The following is a 20331-nucleotide window of genomic DNA, read 5'->3' on the forward strand; positions in this document are numbered from 1 at the left end:
CTTTATAAAGAATTGCATTCAAGACTCTGGCCTGACTCGTCTATGAAAGAACATGGTCACTGGTTTTTGTTCACATTTTACTCTGACAGTAAACTGATGGTTGGTGTCTTTATGTGCGGGAATCTAATGTTTATACAGCACCAGCTCTTAAACTGATGCTTTGTCCCAGTCCTATTATGCGCTTGTGCTAAATATTTTCCTTCATGGACAGACATGTGAAGAATTCTGTCTGAAAACTGTTACAATTTGTTTCGTTGGGTTGCTGTTGTTTAAATTAACTAAATTATTGCATCGTATGGGAGGCGCATTCCCAATCTCGTTGTACCCCTGTACAATGACAATAAAGATATATTGTATTGTATTGTATTGTATTGTATGCTCAACAATACCATCCCTGCAGAATGAGCAGAATGAGTCTCAAGCTTGATAATTTTTCTTTCTATTTCACCCAATGGCAAATGCTAGAGGTTTTCTTTTGGTTGAGAAGAAAGGAAATATTAGGAAGCAGCCAATGATTACACATTTATTAAAACAACAAAGTTCACGATTGATGATTTGTACTTGGGCATCCACTCACCCATTAGGGAATAAGTGGATGGATGTGTATTGGGAAGCTGTAAGAAACTATTTTATATTAACATTGATTTTAACCTGCAGTTAGAAGAGAAGGAACTTTTTTCAGGCTAGATTGATGCTAGACCTTTATCTAAATCAAAACTAAGTGATGCTTCAGCAGAATTATTATTATATTTTGGTTCATCCGACAGGAAATTAATCCTTGAATGGGGATTTGGTAACTTCTAGATGCTTTTTTTAAGAGTGATGAATGTTTGAAAAAAAAGGAAAATTCTGGCCTGGCCTAGGCTCTGCAACAACTTTCAGTTAATGTAGATTAACATTAACATGGCACAGTGGTAGAGTTGCTGCCTTACAGCGCCAGAGACACGGGTTTGATCCTGACTATGGGTGCTTGTCTGTATGAAGTTTGTATGTTCTCCCTGTGACCTGCGTGGGTTTTCTCTAAGAGCTCTGGTTTCCTCCCACACTCCAAAGACGTGCAGGTTTGTAGGTTAATTGGCTCGGTATAATTGTAAATTGTCCCTTGTGTTAGTGTGCAGGGATCGCTGGTCGGCGCGGACTCGGTGGGCCACGCTATATCTCTAAACTAAACTAAACTAAATTGACTTTGACCTCAGATAAGATTACAAACTGAACAGTGTTGTCTTCACTCATTTAAATAAGATCATCAGTGGAAAGACCAAACATAGGCCAGCAGAAGAAAATATCTTTGAGAAGTGTGACATTTGCTTTAACAATGAGGAACAACCTCTGTCTCATCCAACAACACTTCAATGTGTAATTATCAAATAACCTGTATTTGTGATAGTGACTTCTGTGAAATAGCTTGTCTGCCTTTTGAAAGAGTACTCAATATGATCTTTTATATCCTATCAAGGGGACAAACAGCTCCCATGTTTAACATTGCTTCTAGTCTAGTAGACTGGAGCATCAGCCTAGGGGTTAGAGCTCTAATCTATAGATCTCCTGAATGGAATTTGAACTTGGCATCTTCTGACACAGGGAATGGGCCTGTTGCCCATTGAGCATGTGAGTTCCTGGCTTAAAAAAAGGTTTGTATTTAGATGGTACTTTTCCCTGATTCGGGATGTCCCAAAGCGCTCAGATGTACTGTTGCAGGCTGTCACTCTTTTACTGTAGAAATGATTCCTCACACAGTCGAACAGTAAAAACAGTAAGAGTGATGAACCAAAGAGTTGAGATAGCGTGAGGTATACTGAGGGTTTTAAAGAAGGAGCATGTTTGAGGAGATAATGTCAGCAATAAATTAGAATCAGGATTTTCACACAGCAATTACATCCCATTTCATGTTTCCCTAGACATTTATTTTAATAACAGCAGTGCAACATTGCAAGGAGCGCAGAAAACTTAATCTTTATTTATAATTAACTGAACTGTACCCTTTTCCTGAGCTACTTTCATATCCTCCAAATAATACTGAACTTCATAATTACCACCTTCCACCAATAGGAACTAATAATTATCCAAACCATCTTTTGTTCTCAAGTATAGACTTCAAAGGTTTTACCTGAGTTGTAAATCTTTACAAAGATTTAATATAACACATGAAGCTTTATAGATATTCCAATAAAAAACTTCACTTGGTGTCTGTGTTTCAATAACTCACTGTACAATTAAAAGCAAATTCTACAAGCAGTTGCTTCTTTGGGTGATAGATATGTGAAGGAGCCTCATCCCTTCTGTGGCTCTGATCCCGGTCACCAGCAGACAGGTCAGGAAAAGCTGACAAGCTTTATTTACGTTAGTCCCTTTTCATGTATCTATACACTGTGAATGGTTCAATTGTAATCATGTATCATCTTTCCACTGACTGGTTAGCACGCAACAAAAGCTTTCAACTGGACCTCGGAACACATGACAATAAACTAAACGAAACTCAAAGCCCGAGACCGCCAGCATTGCCTCTTGAGGCAAGAGTGCACTGCAGCGACAATCCAAGATCACCAGCTCTTCCACTTCAAAGACAAGACTGAGTTGCCAGGACAATCCTGGGACCATCAGCGTCTGCTCTCAAGGCAAGAGTGAATTGCCGGGACAATCATCTCCTCACTTACCCACACACATTGAGGAACTGCATTCACATACGGATCTGAATCTTCTCGTCACTCTCGTGCTTCACTATCAATAAACCTTGTCACGTGAGCTCCCCCTACCGCGACTGTGTCCGTATAATCATTGTCAGCCCAACATTGTCCCTTGATCCCACAGGTAGAAAGACAAACTCTTTAAACGCATGTTGCTACATGATATGTCTGATTTAATGTTATACCTGTCACAACATTCTCAAGGTCAATGGAAGAAAGAACTTAATGACCACAGGGCAACTCCAAGTGCTTATCAGTCAATGAAGTACTTAGAAATGCAAATACTTTGTATATTGAAAGAAACATACCAGCCAACCTGTGCACCTTGAGATCTGATTAATTATAATGACCAGTTGATCAAATGATAAAGGTTGAAAGATAAATATTATCCTGTTAGATGGGAGGGTTAGAGAGGATCTGAGGACCTTTTTTTTTCAATGCAACGATTGGTTGAAATCTGGAATGCATTGCCCGAGAAAGTAGTGGCGGCAGCTACTTTTACAACATTTAAATATCCTTACAAGCATTTATATCATTGAAGCAAGGAAGGTTTTGGTCAAAATGCTATTAAATGGGATAAATGAAATTGAATAATTGATGGTCGGCATAGATATGGTGGGCTATATCATGCGTTGAATGTGTTTATTTCTGTGCTGTACTCTAACTTCAACACCATGGTATTGATTGTTTCTCCAGAAACAGTATGTAGTGGTTTATTCAAAAGAATATTACAATGTAGATGGCTGAAATGTGAAACATCAGAGCAGAGTGGCATTCAGTATATCAGTGAAATTTCAGTGTTGCACCATAGTATGCGAATAATTGATTTCTGTCAGATCTTTTGTAGATGTCCTGAGCTCAGGTAAGCATTACAAAGATACCTACCAATGAAAAAGTTGCAATTGAATCAGAGTCAAAAGCATAATTTTGGGTAACTTTTAACAACTGTGGCATATGGGACCGGTAGTGACCACACCACCGCTTGCATTTGAGTGAACTCACATGATATCTTTGATTTACAGAGTTAAGACTGTCCAGGATCACGTGGGGGCATTGTCCCTTGCCATCAAGGAGCATGTATGGTGGTACTGGCGAGCTCGGACTTGTCCCGGCTGTTCCGTCCTGGTCTCAAAGGAGGACGCATGGCAATCTTAGGCTTCTCCCTGCAGTTCACCTTTTCCTCGAGAGGAGGCTGGTGCGGTCTCAGGTTAATCCTGACTGCTTAGCTTTGGCACTTGAAGAGGCGCTGATGGCTGCCTCTGGATTATCCTGGTGGCGCAGTCTTTGCCTTTGTGTGTGGGTGCAGTCCCTCATTGTCTGTGGCCAGGAAGAGGCACTGGCATCTCAGGCTTGCCCCGGCCACTCAATATTCTGACTGATTGAGGCCAATGTGCCATAAGCCTTCTTGACCACCCTATCTACATGTGATAGTACTTTCAAGGAACTATGTACCTGCACTCCTAGATCTCTCTGCTCTACAACACTCCCCAGAGACCTGCCATTCACTGCGTAGGTCCTGCCCTGGTTTGACTTCCCAAAAAGCAACACCTCACACTTCTCTACATTGAATTCCATTAACCATTCCTCAGCTCACCTACCCAACCAATCAAGATTATGCTGAACTTTTGACAACCATCTTTGCTGTCTACAACACCAACTACCTTGCAAACCTATGAGTCATGCCTAGTACATTCTCATCCAAAACATTGATATAGATGACAAACAACTTTGGATCCAGCACCAAACCTGAGGCATACCACTAGTCACAGGCCCCCAGTTTGAAAAAAATCTTCCACCATCAACTTCTTCTTACTTCCATGAAGCCAATTGTCATCCAGTCAGGTTGTTCTTCTTGGATCCCATACGATCTAACCTTCCAGAGCAGAACCTTGTCAAATGCCTTGTTGAAATCCATATATACATATTTCATCTTTATTCCCCTTTTTGTAGTTGTCTAACAAATTAAATTTCAACACGATGGTGCAGTGGTAGAGTTACAGCGCATGCAGCCAGCGCCGGAGACCCGGGTTCGATCCCGACTACGGGTGCTGTCTGTAGGGAGTTTGTATGTTCTCCCCGTGACCTGCGTGGGTTTTCTCCGAGATCTTCGGTTTCCTCCCACACTCCAAAGACAGGGTTGCAGGATAATTGGCTTGGTATCAATGTAAAATTGTCCCTAGTGTGTGTAAGATTGTGTTAATGTGCGGGGATCGCTGGTCGGTGCAGACTCAGTGGGCCGAAGGGCCTGTTTCCGTGCGGTATCTCTAAACTAAGCTAAATAGACAATAGACAATAGGTGCAGGAGGAGGCCATTCGGCCCTTCGAGCCAGCACCACCATTCAATGTGATCATGGCTGATCATTCTTAATCAGTACCCCGTTCCTGCCTTCTCCCCATACCCCCACTATCCTTAAGAGCTCTATCCAGCTCTCTCTTGAATGCATTCAGAGAATTGGCCTCCACTGCCTTCTGAGGCAGAGAATTCCACAACTCTCTGACTGAAAAAGTTTTTCCTCATCTCACTTCTAAATGGCCTACCCCTTATTCTTAAACTGTGGCCCCTTGTTCTGGACTCCCCCAACATTGGGAACATGTTTCCTGCCTCTAACGTGTCCAACCCCTTAATAATCTTATATGTTTCGATAAGATCTCCTCTGTAAGGGGTTTCTGCGCCGAGCTTTCGCCCGACCTAAGGTCCCCGTGCCTTGCTCTGATCCCTTGACCAGGCCGTGCACACTGGTTCCCCGTGAGTGGTTCGACCCACTCATCCCTTACGGTTCTAGACACTAGACTTAGATGCAGGAGCTTTTATAGTGCAGAAAAATTCAACCAGACCAGATTTGAAAACCAGGGTTTAAATGAAAAGGCTTTTATTCAGCGCTTGGGACTATTGTCCACGAATATTTATACATTGCTGTATGACATACTTATTAAATACGTACCGAATCACACGAATACTTATACCTATGAATCATTAAACACACACAGTTCCACAGGACAGATACCCGAATGCCTTTTTCGCTGATTTCTTGAAACACACAGTTCCACAAAACATATACACGAATACCCTTTTACTTATGAATTCTTAGACACACAGTTCTACAAGACATACACACGACTGTAAGATGGGGAACGTACGATGCATCGCAACCTTGACCAACACATATTTTAATACACACCCAACGTTTATTCACAACCACCCTCCCCTCTACACTAAACTATGTCCAGGATATGTAGGATTTGGAATACATGCTCACCATGGGGCTATTACTGGGGTTACTGGCTGTTCGTTTTGCAGTATTTCTTCTCGAGTTGCGTGCCTGTTCCTCTCTCTTGCATCCGTTCTTCTTGCCTGTCGTTTCTTCCTCCTGCATTCGTTTGACTTCCTTCCGACTCTCTTCTTGACTTCAGTTGACTTCAAACCCGGTTTTCTCTGCGCTTCTTGACTTAACTTTTTCACCCAAAAGTAGTGGCCAGTTATACTATTTCTGACCCGTCCTATCTCCCGCCAGATCTTGGAATCTCTTTGTTCAAAAAGATATGTATGAGTTTTTCTTCTGATCTGCGCTTATGTTCGGGGATACCGGGGATGGCCAGACGGTGTTAATTGGTATTTCGTTGTGAGGTGATGGGTGTTAACTGGTTTCCCATCACCTACCAGGTAGTTTTCTATGGGCTATTGTGCCCCCTCAACGAGATGAACTGTTTAGGTCGGCTTGGGGCATTGTGAGTATGCTGATGTCAGCGCCCCAGTGTCTGGACTCCGACCTGGTTTCGTAGGTTTCTGCATGGCCAATACCCATCCTTTGTTCTGGCCATGGCTTTGCAGAAAACCTAGAGACTGGGATGTAAGGTTTTTACTTTTTGTGGCTGGTCACGAGGTCCTGCGGCCATTTTAGGACCCACGGATTGTGACATCCTTTGTTAATCTGACCGCAGCCTTTCTCCGCTATCGGCCCCAGTCTCTCGTTTAAAATGTCCAAACTGCAGCTCTTTGGTTTTGTGTTGCTTTCCAAATGAGGGAAAACTTCTCAAAACTTACACCTCTCATCCTTATAAATTCCAAATTTAACTAAACTAAAAACGAAACGAGCATTTAAGTTGAAATATCTTCATTCCAGATTGACTTTGATTGAATATATTACACAGATGCAGTAAGTCAAAGCAGAGGGCTACAGCAGAGGGAGCTCGATATACTAAGATTTCCCATCGTTTATTGTGCAACAATGATTTCATATTATACCATCTTACTCAGACACGTGTGCTGTAAATCACTCCCATGATACATGTGTAATTTTTTTTTAATTGAACCGAAGAAACCACATAGGATATAATCCAGCCAAAAAAAACGCAACACAGGAATGAGCTGTCGTTCAATCAAGTTCAAAACGACTATCTAGGAATTAGCAGCGGATTCTTGCATTGCATTTTACATGGAAGTGCGACAAGTGATAACAGCTTCTAGGAAATTAGACAATAGACAATAGGTGCAGGAGGAGGCCATTCGGCCCTTCGAGCCAGCACCGCCATTCAATGTGATCATGGCTGATCATTCTCAATCAGTACCCCGTTCCTGCCTTCTCCCCATACCCCCTGACTCCGCTATCCTTAAGAGCTCTATCTAGAAATTCCCAGATGTCAGCAGGAAATTTTCACAGATATTTTACACTATAGACAGGGTGGCAATATGGCTATACACGAGAGTCACTTTAGCCAGTCATGGAGACTCTACTCAGTGCTTTCCTCTGAATCAGGCCAGATAGAGGTAGAATAAAATTGTTGAAACAGGGTAGAGCCACCCTGGAAATGTAGACAGATGATTATATTTTTCAAAAGAATATATGATAAGGAAGCAAATTTTGACACCTCAACCTTGCTCTGCCATTAAAGAAGATTATGGCAGATCTGATCTTGGCCTCAGGTCTGGTCTACTCCACATAACTTTCGACTTTCCTTTCAACTAATAATTTGTCCATCTAGCCTTGAATGTGTTCAATGATTTTGTCTCCACTCCTCTCCATGGTTGGAAATTGCAAAAACATGACCTTCCAAGAGAAAAAAAACCCCATCCTTAGCTCCCACTTAAGTGGACAATCCTTATACTGAAACTATTCACACAACATCTACGTTTATCCTCAAACTATCACACCCTCTCAGAAACTAGATAAGCCCTCTCAACACCCAATATCTTCTAAGTAAGTTCCTGTTTCAGTTGTTTTAAATCCAAAGTTTGAACCTTATTTTTAAATCTTAGCCAACACCACTACACAGCTCCAAATATGTGCTGAAGGTTTAACCCATCGGAAAACAAAACATTAATTTGATGACTGAATGGAGATCAGTTGGGACAACTTGAAGTTCAGCATGAGATTTCTCTGGAGGTCCTAACCAATATTTACCTTGCATCAAATAGGACCAAATGAGATTAGCAAGCAAACAGTCCCATATGCTATTGGTAAGTGCACATTGACAATGTTATTTGTCGACCAAATTATGACAACTACATTTGCAGAAGTGGAAGACTTTCAAGTCTATAGTATCTTGCATGATCTTGGGATATCCCATAGTGTATTACAAGAAATAGAATAATTTGGGGGAATCTTGGCTTGGCTGTTTTGTTGCTGTCATAGTAACATAGTAAATTCCCCCGGTGTGGGACGAATAAAGGAATATGTTAACTTGGAGATGTGGGTTAATAATCTGGAGATCTGAGTTTGAATTCAACTACAGCAGCTGAGGAATTTAAATAAACTGATGATCACCACAGACAGGGTGGGCTGAGGGGGTCTGTTTCTGTGCTACATGACTATGACTCTATGAAGGACACAATTATCCTGTTTCGGTCTTAAGGGAGAGCTACTGATATAGGACAATGTCTGTTAACCCACGCAGAATGCTCAGCCTCCTACAGGAGTGATTAATGCCCCTGAAAGTAGGAAGATCTTTACTGCAGACCTGAATTAATAATGTGATTTGGAGTTCTGCATGCTTTACACAATGCTTATTTCAAACTTCACTTCGTTTAAAATTAAGCCAGTGATTAATGGTTGCTGGTTTCAGAATTCATTTGAAAGCACCCATTATTTGGCATGCCAGCAAATGAAAATTATTCTCAGCCTGATCTGCACAGTTTGGATTCTATAAGTAAAATAAGCCACAAACTCCCAAAGAAACAATAGGTAGGTTTTACATCCTGGTGAAACGAGAGAATTTTTTAAAAAAATTAATTTCATCTGGGACTTAATATCCATATTGAGATTTTAAAAGGACAAATTACCCTCTCCATTAATATTAGCCACCTTTGGAACATTTATGGAATATATAAATGGAATATATGTATATATAATGAACATATAATATATATAAAGTAGACACAAAATGCTGGAGTAACTCAGCGGGACAGGCAGCATCTCTGGAGAGAAGGAATGGGTGATGCTTTGGGTCCTGACCCTTCTTCAGACTCCTGCTGAGTTACTCCAGCATTTTGTGTCTACGTTCGATTTATACCAGCAACTGCTGTTCTTTCCAACAAATTTTATATAGATATATATATATATATAGGGTAGCTAATGTTATCCCACTTTTTAAGAAAGGGAGAGAGAAAACAGGAAATTATAGACCAGTTAGTCTGACATCAGTGGTGGGTAAGATGCTGGAGTCAATTATAAAAGATGAAATTGCGGAGCATTTGGATAGCAGTAACAGGATCGTTCCGAGTCAGCATGGATTTACGAAGGGGAAATCATGCTTGACTAATCTTCGGGAATTTTTTGAGGATATCACTAGGAAAATGGACAGGGGAGAGTCGGTGGATGTAGTGTACCTTGCAAAATTAGAGCACAGGGTACTGACATGGATAGAAAATTGGTTGGCAGACAGAAAGCAAAGAGTGGGGATAAATGGGTCCCTTTCAGAATGGCAGGCATTGACTAGTGGGGTACCGCAAGGCTCGGTGCTGGGACTGCAGCTATTTACAATATACATTAATGACTTGGACGAAGGGATTTAAAATAACATTAGCAACTTTGCAGATGACACAAAGCTGGGTGGCAGTGTGAACTGAGGAAGATGCTATGGGGTTGCAGGGTGACTTGGACAGGCTGTGTGAGTGGGCGGATGCATGGCAGATGCAGTTTAATGTGGATAAGTGTGAGGTTATCTACTTTGGTGGTAAGAATAGGAAGGCAGATTATTATCTGAATGGTGTCAAGTTAGGAAAAGGGGACGTACAACGAGATCTGGGTGACCTAGTGCATCAGTCACTGAAAGGAAGCAGGCAGTGAAGAAAGCCAATGGAATGTTGGCCTTCATAACAAGAGGAGTTGAGTTTAGGAGCAAAGAGGTCCTTCTACAGTTGTACAGGGCCCTAGTGAGACCGCACCTGGAGTACTGTGTGCAGTTTTGGTCTCCAAATTTGAGGAAGGATATTCTTGCTATTGAGGGCATGCAGCGTGATTTTACTAGGTTAATTCCCGGAATGGCGGGACTGTCATATGTTGAAAGACTGGAGCGACTAGGCTTGTATACACTGGAATTTAGAAGGATGAGAGGGGATCTTATTGAAACATATAATATTATTAAGGGGTTGGACACGTTAGAGGCAGGAAACATGTTCCCAATTTTGGGGGAGTCCAGAACCAGGGGCCACAGTTTAAGAATAAGTGGTAGGCCATTTAGAACAGAGATGAGGAAAAACTTTTTCAGTCAGAGAGTTGTAAATCTGTGGAATTCTCTGCCTCAGAAGGCAGTGGAGGCCAGTTCTCTGAATGCTTTCAAGAGAGAGAGAGATAGATAGAGCTCTTAATGATAGTAGAGTCAGGGGGTATGGGGAGAAGGCAGGAACGGGGTACTGATTGAGAATGATCAGCCATGATCACATTGAATGGTGGTGCTGGCTCGAAGGGCCGAATGGCCTACTCCTGCACCTATTGTCTATTGTCTATATGTGTGTGTGTGAAGAGTCAAGAGTCAAGAGTGTTTTATTGTCATATGTCCCAGAGAAAACAATGAAATTCTTACTTACTGCAGCACAACAAAATATGTAAACATAGTACACTGTAAACAATATGATAAATGAGAGAGATAAAAAAAGTTCAGTGTGTATATCTACACATACTCACAAGTACACACACACACACACATATATTATTATTATTATACTATTATTGTTTGTTTTTTGTGTGTATGTGTGCATGTGTATATATATATACATACATACACACATACACACTCAAAAAACAAACAATAATAGAATAACAATAACAATAACAATAATAATAATAATAATAATAATAATAATAATAATAATAATAATAATAATAATAATAATAATAATAATAATAATAATAATAATAATAATAATAATAATAATAATAATAATAATAATAATAATAATAATAATAATAATAATAATAATAATAATAATAATAATAATATCATATCATATCATATATATATACAGCCGGAAACAGGCCTTTTCGGCCCACCAAGTCCGTGCCGCCCAACGATCCCCGTACTTTAACACTATCCTACACCCACTAGGGACAATTTTTACATTTACCCAGCCAATTAACCTACATACCTGTACGTCTTTGGAGTGTTGGAGGAAACCGAAGATCTCGGAGAAAACCCACGCAGGTCACGGGGAGAACGTACAAACTCCTTACAGTACAGCACCCGTAGTCAGGATCGAACCTGAGTCTCCGGTGCTGCATTCGCTGTAAAGCAGCAACTCTACCGCTGCGCTACCGTGCCGCCCTTAATAATAATAATAATAATAATAATAATAATAATAATAGTCCATTGTAGTTCCGAGCTTATTTGAGATTATAGTGTTTAATAGCCTGATGGCTGTAGGGAAGAAGCTGTTCCTGAACCTGCACATTACAGTTTTCAGGCTCCTGTACCTTCTTCCCGATGGCGATGGTGAAATGAGTGTGTGGCCAGGGTGGTGTGGGTCTCTGATGATGCTGGCTGCCTTTTTGAGGCAGCAACTGCTATAAATCCCTTCAATGGTGGGGAGGTCAGAGCCGGTGATGGAATTTTTGCAGTCTTTAACCACTCCTGGACATTCAAGTTACCGAACCAGACCATGATGCAACCAGTCAGTATGCTCCTTATTGTACACCTGTAGAAGTTCAAGACAATCCTTTCTGACATACTGAATCTCCTTAATCTTCTTAGGAAGTAGAGGCGTTGATGTGCTTTATTTATAATTGCATCAGTGTGCTGGGTCCAGGAAAGATCTTCAGAAATATGCACACCCAGGAATTTGCAGTTTTTGACTCTCTCCATCATCGTCCTGTTGATATAAACAGGTTTGTGGGTCCTCATCCTCTTCCAAAGTCCACAATCAGTTCATTGGCTTTACTGAAATTGAGAGCCGGGGGGGGGGGGGGGGTGGGTGTGTGTGTGTGTGTGTGTGTGTGTGTGTGTGTGTGTGTGTGTGTGTGTGTGTGCGCCGTGCGTGCGTGCGTGCATGCGTGTGTGCGTGTGTGTGTGTGTATGTGTACTCAGTAAGTAGCAAGCGCCTATTTCCTTCAGCACAAAACAAGGAACATAGGTTTAACAGTATTTGGTTGAATAATCAGATGAATAAAAGCTTTGTCATTTAGAGATTTGTCTTGACTTCACTGCCTGAAAAGCATGGCCTAGGCAGAAACCCATTTGATAGGACACGAATGTGTACTTTAGTTTTGTTCAGTTTAGAGATACAGTGGAAACAGGCCCTTCGGCCCACCGGGTCTGCGCCGACCAGTGATTCCCACATATTAACACTATCTTACACACACTAGGGTAATTTTTACATTTACCAAGTCAATTAACCTGCAAACATGTACATCTTTGAAGTGTGGGAGGAAACCGAAGATCTCGGAGAAAACCCACGCAGGTCTCGGGGTGAACGTACAAACTACATAGAGAAACTTCAAGGAAAATCACTTAAACCACAGTGTATTTAAGCTATATTTGAATGAATCCAGCTATAAAATATCCTAAAAATTCTACCCTTGTTACACTAAGTTTATGAGATATTTTTATTTGTTTACTAAACCATAATTACATCTTAACAAGCTGTTTTTAAAGAAAAGTAATGGTTTGAATTTTCACTGTAACATACTCAACATAAATATTTCAAAATATAATGGATTTTAAATATGTTTTGTAAATCTATTTATGGTATTTCAGAATCCATTCGAATCTTTTTTTTTCACATTTTAATCTCCATTTAGTATGCCGTTTAATGTTCAAAATGTAAAAAAAAGTTGTGCACTTGTTTCTTGATTTGTTACCAGTGAGAATGATTTAATGTGTTGCAGCATTGGGGATGGCACCGGGTTCAGCTGTGACCACATAGACACTCGCGGTAGGGTGAACGACATGATATATTTTATTTACATTGGTAAGAAAGTCCAGGACTGCATGGGGCACTGTCTCTCACCATCAGAGCGCATGTGTGATGACGCTGGTGATCTCGGATATTTTCTAATCAATGCTCAATGCCATTCATTCGGTTCGGAGTTAATTCATGTAATGGCCAGAGTCCTTCAAAATCAGTCTTGTCAATTGTCACGGATAAATGTCCATATGTTTACTATGTCGGCAAATCAGTGGAAATAAAGACTTCTAATTGATTTATTTATGCAAAATTTAAATTTCTGCATGTTTGTTGGACCCTAAAATCATTGTGCATCATGTTTGGGATCTCATTGCTCACAAGACTGAAGTGTACATGATGATGTTATCTCAAGGGCCTGTCCCACTTTAGGCGATTTTTTAGGCGACTGCTCCGCTCTTGCTCCTCCTCCCCCCATTCGTAACAAGGACAGAATCCCCCTCGTTCTCACCTTCCACCCCATCAGCCAAGGTATCCAATAAATCATCCTCCAACATTTCCGTCACCTACAACAGGACCCCACTACTGTCCACATATTCCCATCCCCTTCCCTTTCTGCATTCCGCAGAGACCGTTCCCTCCGTAACTCCCTGGTCCACTCGTCCCTTCCTACCTAAACCACCCCATCCCCGGGCATTTTCCCCTGCAACCACAGGAAATGCAACACCTGTCCCTTTACCTTCCCCCTCAAGCACCAATTTAAAAGATGCCATTAATTTGTGGATAAAAAGTGGGTGGAAAATATGTATCAAGATTTGTGGTCAGCAGGTTGTTTAATACTGATATGTAAGGAAAGAAAACATATGTATTAATTCAATAATTAAAGCTTTTATAATAACCATAATCATGCAGTATACAAAACAAATACACTCCATCTATGACCACAATACATTATTCAGAGCACACGCTGTAACATTATGTTTTACATTCAGCAGGTTTAGCATCAACTATTTTTGTCAGAGTTTATAATTATTTAAATTTCCGTGTCAACCTTGCAGCAGAAGGTGGGAGTTCAAGTCACACTCCAGATGCTTAAGCATGATAAATCTAGGCTGATACTACAGTCTGGTACTGAGTAAATGTTACATTGTCAGAAATGCTGTCTACTCTCAAGGTGGCTGCAAAGTATTCCTTTTCATGAATTTAATAATCCTTAATCTTTTGGATAATATTAATCTATCTCTGTGTCACTAAAATAGATATCTTGACAGTTTAAGATTTTTCTTTGAGTGCATTGGTTGAGTCTAAATAACCAATTATAATCCATATATTACAATAGCAACCATACTTTAAACCATACTTAGATAATTGGGCTGTAAGATGCTTTGGGATCAAGAATGATTAAAAATTACACTTTATGAATGCCAGTGTGTCTTCATGAAAGTTCGATGATTGAATTATTTTCACTATTGGCTCAAGACCAATGAAAGTATACTCTCCACTTGCACTTGCTTATCTGTGAATCAAGTTCTAACACTGAGCAACTCTGTCTTGGTGCAACCTTTCTTAAGAAAGGTGGCCTGACCTGACTGGCAAGGCTATTGATCAAAAATCCCACAGGAATCCTTTGAGGTTGGTTAATTCTCAGCAACAGTCTGTATTGGCCATCAAAACTGCCAAACAGCTTGAATATTTAAAAATGTCTCTGACATTTGCTGACATTTTTGAAACTATTAAAAGTTAATGCATCATTAAAACAAACCAAATTATTAACAAAATACTAGAAGAATCAAAAAAACACAAGCATACTACATGGAAATAGGTCCTTCGGCCCAACTCATCTATACTGCCCAAGATGCCCCATTTAAGTGAGTCCCATTGCCCTTATTTGGCGCATCTATATACTAAAACTCATTTGTTTGTTTGTTTGTTCCTGAACTACAGCCAAAACGGTACACAATAGCACAACAATTTTAGGCCCACATTACTCACCGTCATCCCTTTGGTGCTAATGGAAGAAGTTTCATTGAAATCGGTGTTATATTTTTTAAGTTATTCACATTTTAAAGTTTAAATCTACCTCCTAGGGAGGGAGGGGGGCAGGTGGAGGGCGGGGGAAGGGAGTGAGGGCGGGAGGAGAGAGGATAAGGGGAATTGAGGGGGATGGAGTGGGGGGAGGGGAGGAGGGGGGAGGGGAGGGGACGAGGGAGGGAGGGTAAGGGGGGTTGAGGGGGATGGAGTGGGGGAGAGGGGAGAGGGGAGAGGAGAGGGTGGGAGGGAGGAGGGAGGGAGGGAGGAGTGTGGGAGGGGAGAGGGGAGGGGGGAGTGGAGGGGGAGGGAGAGGGCGGGGAGAGGGAGGGGGGAGGGGGGGAGGAGAGGGTGCTGCACCAATGCGGGAGAGGTTTGGGTCCAACGGGTCCACTTGGTCTGGTATCCCTCTAAACCTTTCCTATCCATAGGCTATTTGTATACAACAATTTCCCATGAATTGCAAACTGATAAGGGTAAAATAAGCTGCTTTGTGGTATTGAAAGTTGGATAATTATTACCCAGGATATTAAGGAATACTGTACAGTTCAGGTTCATATGTACACCAAGGAATCCATTGCATGCACTATATTAAAACAATTTAATGTGCATAAGTTAACTCAATGAAACCGCAAAAAAAAAATTACGGAAATCTTTAGGTTTTCCTCTCCATTGAAGTGAAAGGACACACTAAACCAGTATTGGGTTGGACCCGAGAAATTCAGGAATAGATTTCCCAACATCCTTGCTGGGAAAACGTGGAACTCTACTTTAAGCTACCTCACTCCACAATGAGTACAGGCTTGGAGCAGAGTCAGAGTGACGCTGACAATATACCTTTGCACGTTTGAAACTTATGTGCTCACACACGTGTGTGGAGGTCCTCAATCTGCTCATGTTATGGAGGTAAGAAAGAACTTTTGATTTTTTGTGGAGGTGTTTGGTCATTAACTTTTATTGCCAAGATTTCCAACATATAAACAAACACCTCAAATGTACATTACCTTAAAAATAACATTGCTATTTTTAAAGCATGATGACTCACTTGATTGTAGGAGATTGCAGCAAATTAATCCCAATACTGGAATATCAATAGTACTTTGGTTGTTGTTACAGCAACCAATTTTGATGCATTTTTGATAATTACTTGACAGTTGAGCAGAGCGGATATTTTAGTTTAATTTAGAGAAAGAGCGCGGAAATATGCCCTTCGGCCCACTGAGTCCGTACCGACCAGCGATCCCCACACACTAACACGATCCAAAAGAGTAGGGACAATTTACATTTATACCAAGCCAATTAACCTACAAACTTGAACATCTTTGGAATGTGGGAGGAAACCAAAGATCTCGGGGAAAAAAGCCACACAGGTCATGGGGAAATGTACAAACTCCGTACAGATAAACACCCGTAGTCAGGATCAAACTCAGGTCTCTGGCGCTGTAAGGCAGTAGCTCGACTGTTGCGCCACTGTGCCACCCACAAAGACAAAGTTTTTAATTTTCATTTATTCTTTCACTTAATGTGAAGTATTTTACTAAATTACAAAATTTATTGGTTATCGTTAGCTGGTATTTTAGAGCCAATGACTGGGCAATACAGATGCATCCACAACGGTTTGGGTCTGGAATTGCATAAAGGCCAGATGCATTAAACACAGCAAATATACCTTCCAAAGGGCACAGCTGAACCAGTTGCTATTCAAATTGCTATTTTTTTTAATTGGCTTCATTTAAATGTCCTGCCTTCTCATTTGAACTATTGTCTCAGGATCATTAGCCCAGTCTCCTGGATTGCTGGTACAATAACAACTAACATGCCGATGAGCTCCATTTACTAATTAATGTCATTGACAAATGCCATTTTTCCAGAGCATACATGGGCAGTCATACAGAAATATTGCTGCCCTCATCACTTCTCTCCCCATGCAATGTCCAAATTCCAAAGGGATGGGGTCAGTGTAACATGGAACTCCAATACATTCACCCCATGTGAGCCTGTACAGTAGGCAACACACTCTGTATGCATTTCTAAAACCCAGGGGATACAATGTGCCTGCAGTAATGTGAAAGTGAAGGTGAAAGCGTGTTTTTGAATTGCAAATGCTTACCTCAGTTTTCAAGCCAGGAAATGCACGCTTGTAATTTGTAAATCGATTTGCGTTGAACTGTGGTAACCATTAATCTTCCCATACAAGTCTGTACTGTAGCACCATAGAAATATAATGAACAACTCTATAACCCAAGTCATGGACATCCAACAAGTCCACAGGAAGTTTTAAAAGTTAAGGATTATGTCCGCCCACTGCTAATGTATAGCCATTTGTTTTCAGATACAATGAACTGGAGAATTAATAACTGTTTTGTAGTATTTAAACTTGTTATATATCAGAGGAATTGATATTTCTTGTAGAGTTTAACTGAAAGAGGTAGTAGCCCTTTGAAAACATCATCCTGTTTATTATAGGTCAATAGAGTACCAATGAAGACATGAAGAATGCAGCTGCAGTACTTTTCTCAAGCTCGCGGCTGATCGTATCATGTTATTTTATGTCTTATTTCCTCCACTGAATCAATAAATCACAAATGTAAGGTTGATGCTTTGAAATCATACTGCAACACAGATCTATAGAGCAGGACAAAGTGTTGAGAATGCAGAAAAATTGTCCGCAGTTTACACAAAACATAAGGAACAGCAGCAGGAGAGCAAGCCCAAATGCCTACTCTGCCATTCAAAGCCCACTCACCACCTCTGTTCTACATTCACCATATGCCTTGATTTTCTTAATATTTGTAATATTTATGTCTTAAACTCATTGAAATCCTAGATCTGTTCACAGATGCTTAGTGATTGGAATAATCAAATTAAATACGATTGTGTTAGTGCTATCAGACACTTGCTCCTTGCTACTCCATACTATCCTCATCATCAAACTGAGTAGAGGTCAAGTCCATGATATTTGAGATCAGCCTTAACTGTGCATATCCATGTCAATGGTGAACTGCCCCAGGGGTAACTCCAGTCCTATGCCAAGTTGTCGATCATGACGCAAAGCACACTTGTCCGATGGGCTGAGACTTTCATGGACCAGTGGCCCCGTGGCCCTACTCTTTGCAAATGCTGCCAAATACATGGTTCCATGAACTCCGTGCTGATGACTTTTGAAGTGACTGTCTCAAATCAGTTGCATAAACTATTGGTCTGAGTCATCTAGTCCCTTGTACTGAAATGCAGTGGCATGGCAATCAGTACATCACACTGACAAGAAAATGCCTACTTCATATTTCCTTTCTGCTGCAAATCTCCCTTAAGGGGCAGAAGACTGGTGAAGTCAAGTTGGTGCAAACATATAGCACAAGTCCCATCTCACCACCCCCAAGCACTGGTATAGTTGTGCATGGCCTTGTAGGTGTCGGGACCAAATTTGTAACAATTCACAGCGATGGCGATCTAAGATATAGTTGTAGTTAAGGAGCAAAAATATGCTGCCAATTCAGTGTCTCCAATTGGGGTTATTATTCTCGCAAGACCTGCAAATAATAACATATGTTCTATGGGCCAGGAGCAATGCAAGTCACCTGCTTCAGATAAATATCTCAGCAAACTATCTTATCCAAACTCCCCACAGAATTGGCAAACCTTAGAAATGGGAAAAAGGGACTTTTATCAGGGTGATCAAATTGAACTGCTGGTGGTATTCTATGGGTCAGGTAACATCAGTGGAGGAAAGTAGACAGTCAGTATTTTAAATCAGGACTTGATCCAGATGAAGAGTCTCAACCCAAAACTTTGACTGTCCATTTCCGTTGTGTGCCCCCAGCAGCTCGCTTGTTATTTTCTGCAGATTCCAGCATCTGCAATCTCTTGCATCTTCATTTTATTGGAGTGATATCAGAGGTTAGGAATTCTAGTTCTACAGAGAGCATGAAGTAGGGATTGTTTACTTTAGAGTGGAGAAGGTTAAAAGGAGATATATTAACCCCCTAAATAAACATCCAAACCTGTGGCATTCTTCATAAGCTGCACTTGCTGTCCAATATCCTTATCTCCAGGGGCGTGGATCCTTTGGGAGGGGGTTGAAAAAATAATTGTCTGGAGTCATGAAAGAATAGAGGTCATCTTAGCACAATTGCAGTCTGTTCTGTCCATTATACTTGAGTCAGCAATCAGGCAGAAGAGCTGTCCATTTACAACAGCGTTCAAAGATACTTTAATGGAACTAAAGTGCTTTAAGACATTCTGAGAGGTGCGACAGAAATGCAAATATTTTCTCTTCTTTCTTCGCACTCATTCTTTGCTCTTTAATATGTTTTCCCTTCAAGCATTTATTTCCACTGCCATTCGTGTGCAAACACGAAGAAAAAATGTTTTATTGGTTCACAATATCCATGAAAAAAAACACTAATGATCACAAACCAGAGTTGGCAAGATCTGTGATGCCAATAGAATTAAGTTATGCCCCAATAAAATGAAAGAGTATGAACAATTACTTAGTAATTGTTTGGAATGTTGTTTTGAAATAGTACGTTAAAAAGAAGGACTTGCATTTAAATCGCAGTTTATCTTTGAGAAACTTTCTAAATAGCCTCCCACCTGTTTGTAATATGTTGTCTCTGCTGCCATTTACATGAGGCAATGGAGCTGACTTGCAAACGTCAAACTCCTACAAGCTGTAATGAGATGGATCTTTGAGTAATATGTTATTATTTGAGAGATTAATAATTAGAACACTTGGAAGCTGACAGATTTTCTTCCAACATTACCGAGATCTTTCACTTATCCCTAACCCTGAAGGCTGAACCTTGCCATAACATTTCACGCAAAAAAGACAGCACCTTCCGACGGTGCTGCCTCAGTATTGCGCTGACATCTGAGGCTGGCTGGCAGACAGCTGGCTGTTCTGTAGAGAACCGCAGGATAGTTTTGGAGACACAAGAATCTACAGATGCTGGAACCTTGAGCGGAAAACAAAATGCTGGTGGAACTCAGTAGGTCAGGCAGCAGCTGCCAAGGGAATGGACAGGTGACGTTTCATAGAACATAGAACAGTACAGCACCTGAACAGGCGCTCCGGTCCATAATTTCTAATCCACACAGATGCCAAGGTCAACTCTTATCTGCCTGCACATAACCCATATCTCTGCAAATCCATATTAAAATTCCATTAACATTTCTGCTTCAACCACTACTACAGCGGTGTGTTCTAGGCACTCACCACCACTGTGTAAAAAAATGTGCCCCTTACATCTCCTTTAAACTCTGTCCTTCACACTTTAAAGCTATGCC

Source organism: Rhinoraja longicauda, chromosome 2 (genome assembly GCF_053455715.1).
Source record: "Rhinoraja longicauda isolate Sanriku21f chromosome 2, sRhiLon1.1, whole genome shotgun sequence".
Lineage (NCBI taxonomy): Eukaryota > Metazoa > Chordata > Chondrichthyes > Rajiformes > Arhynchobatidae > Rhinoraja > Rhinoraja longicauda.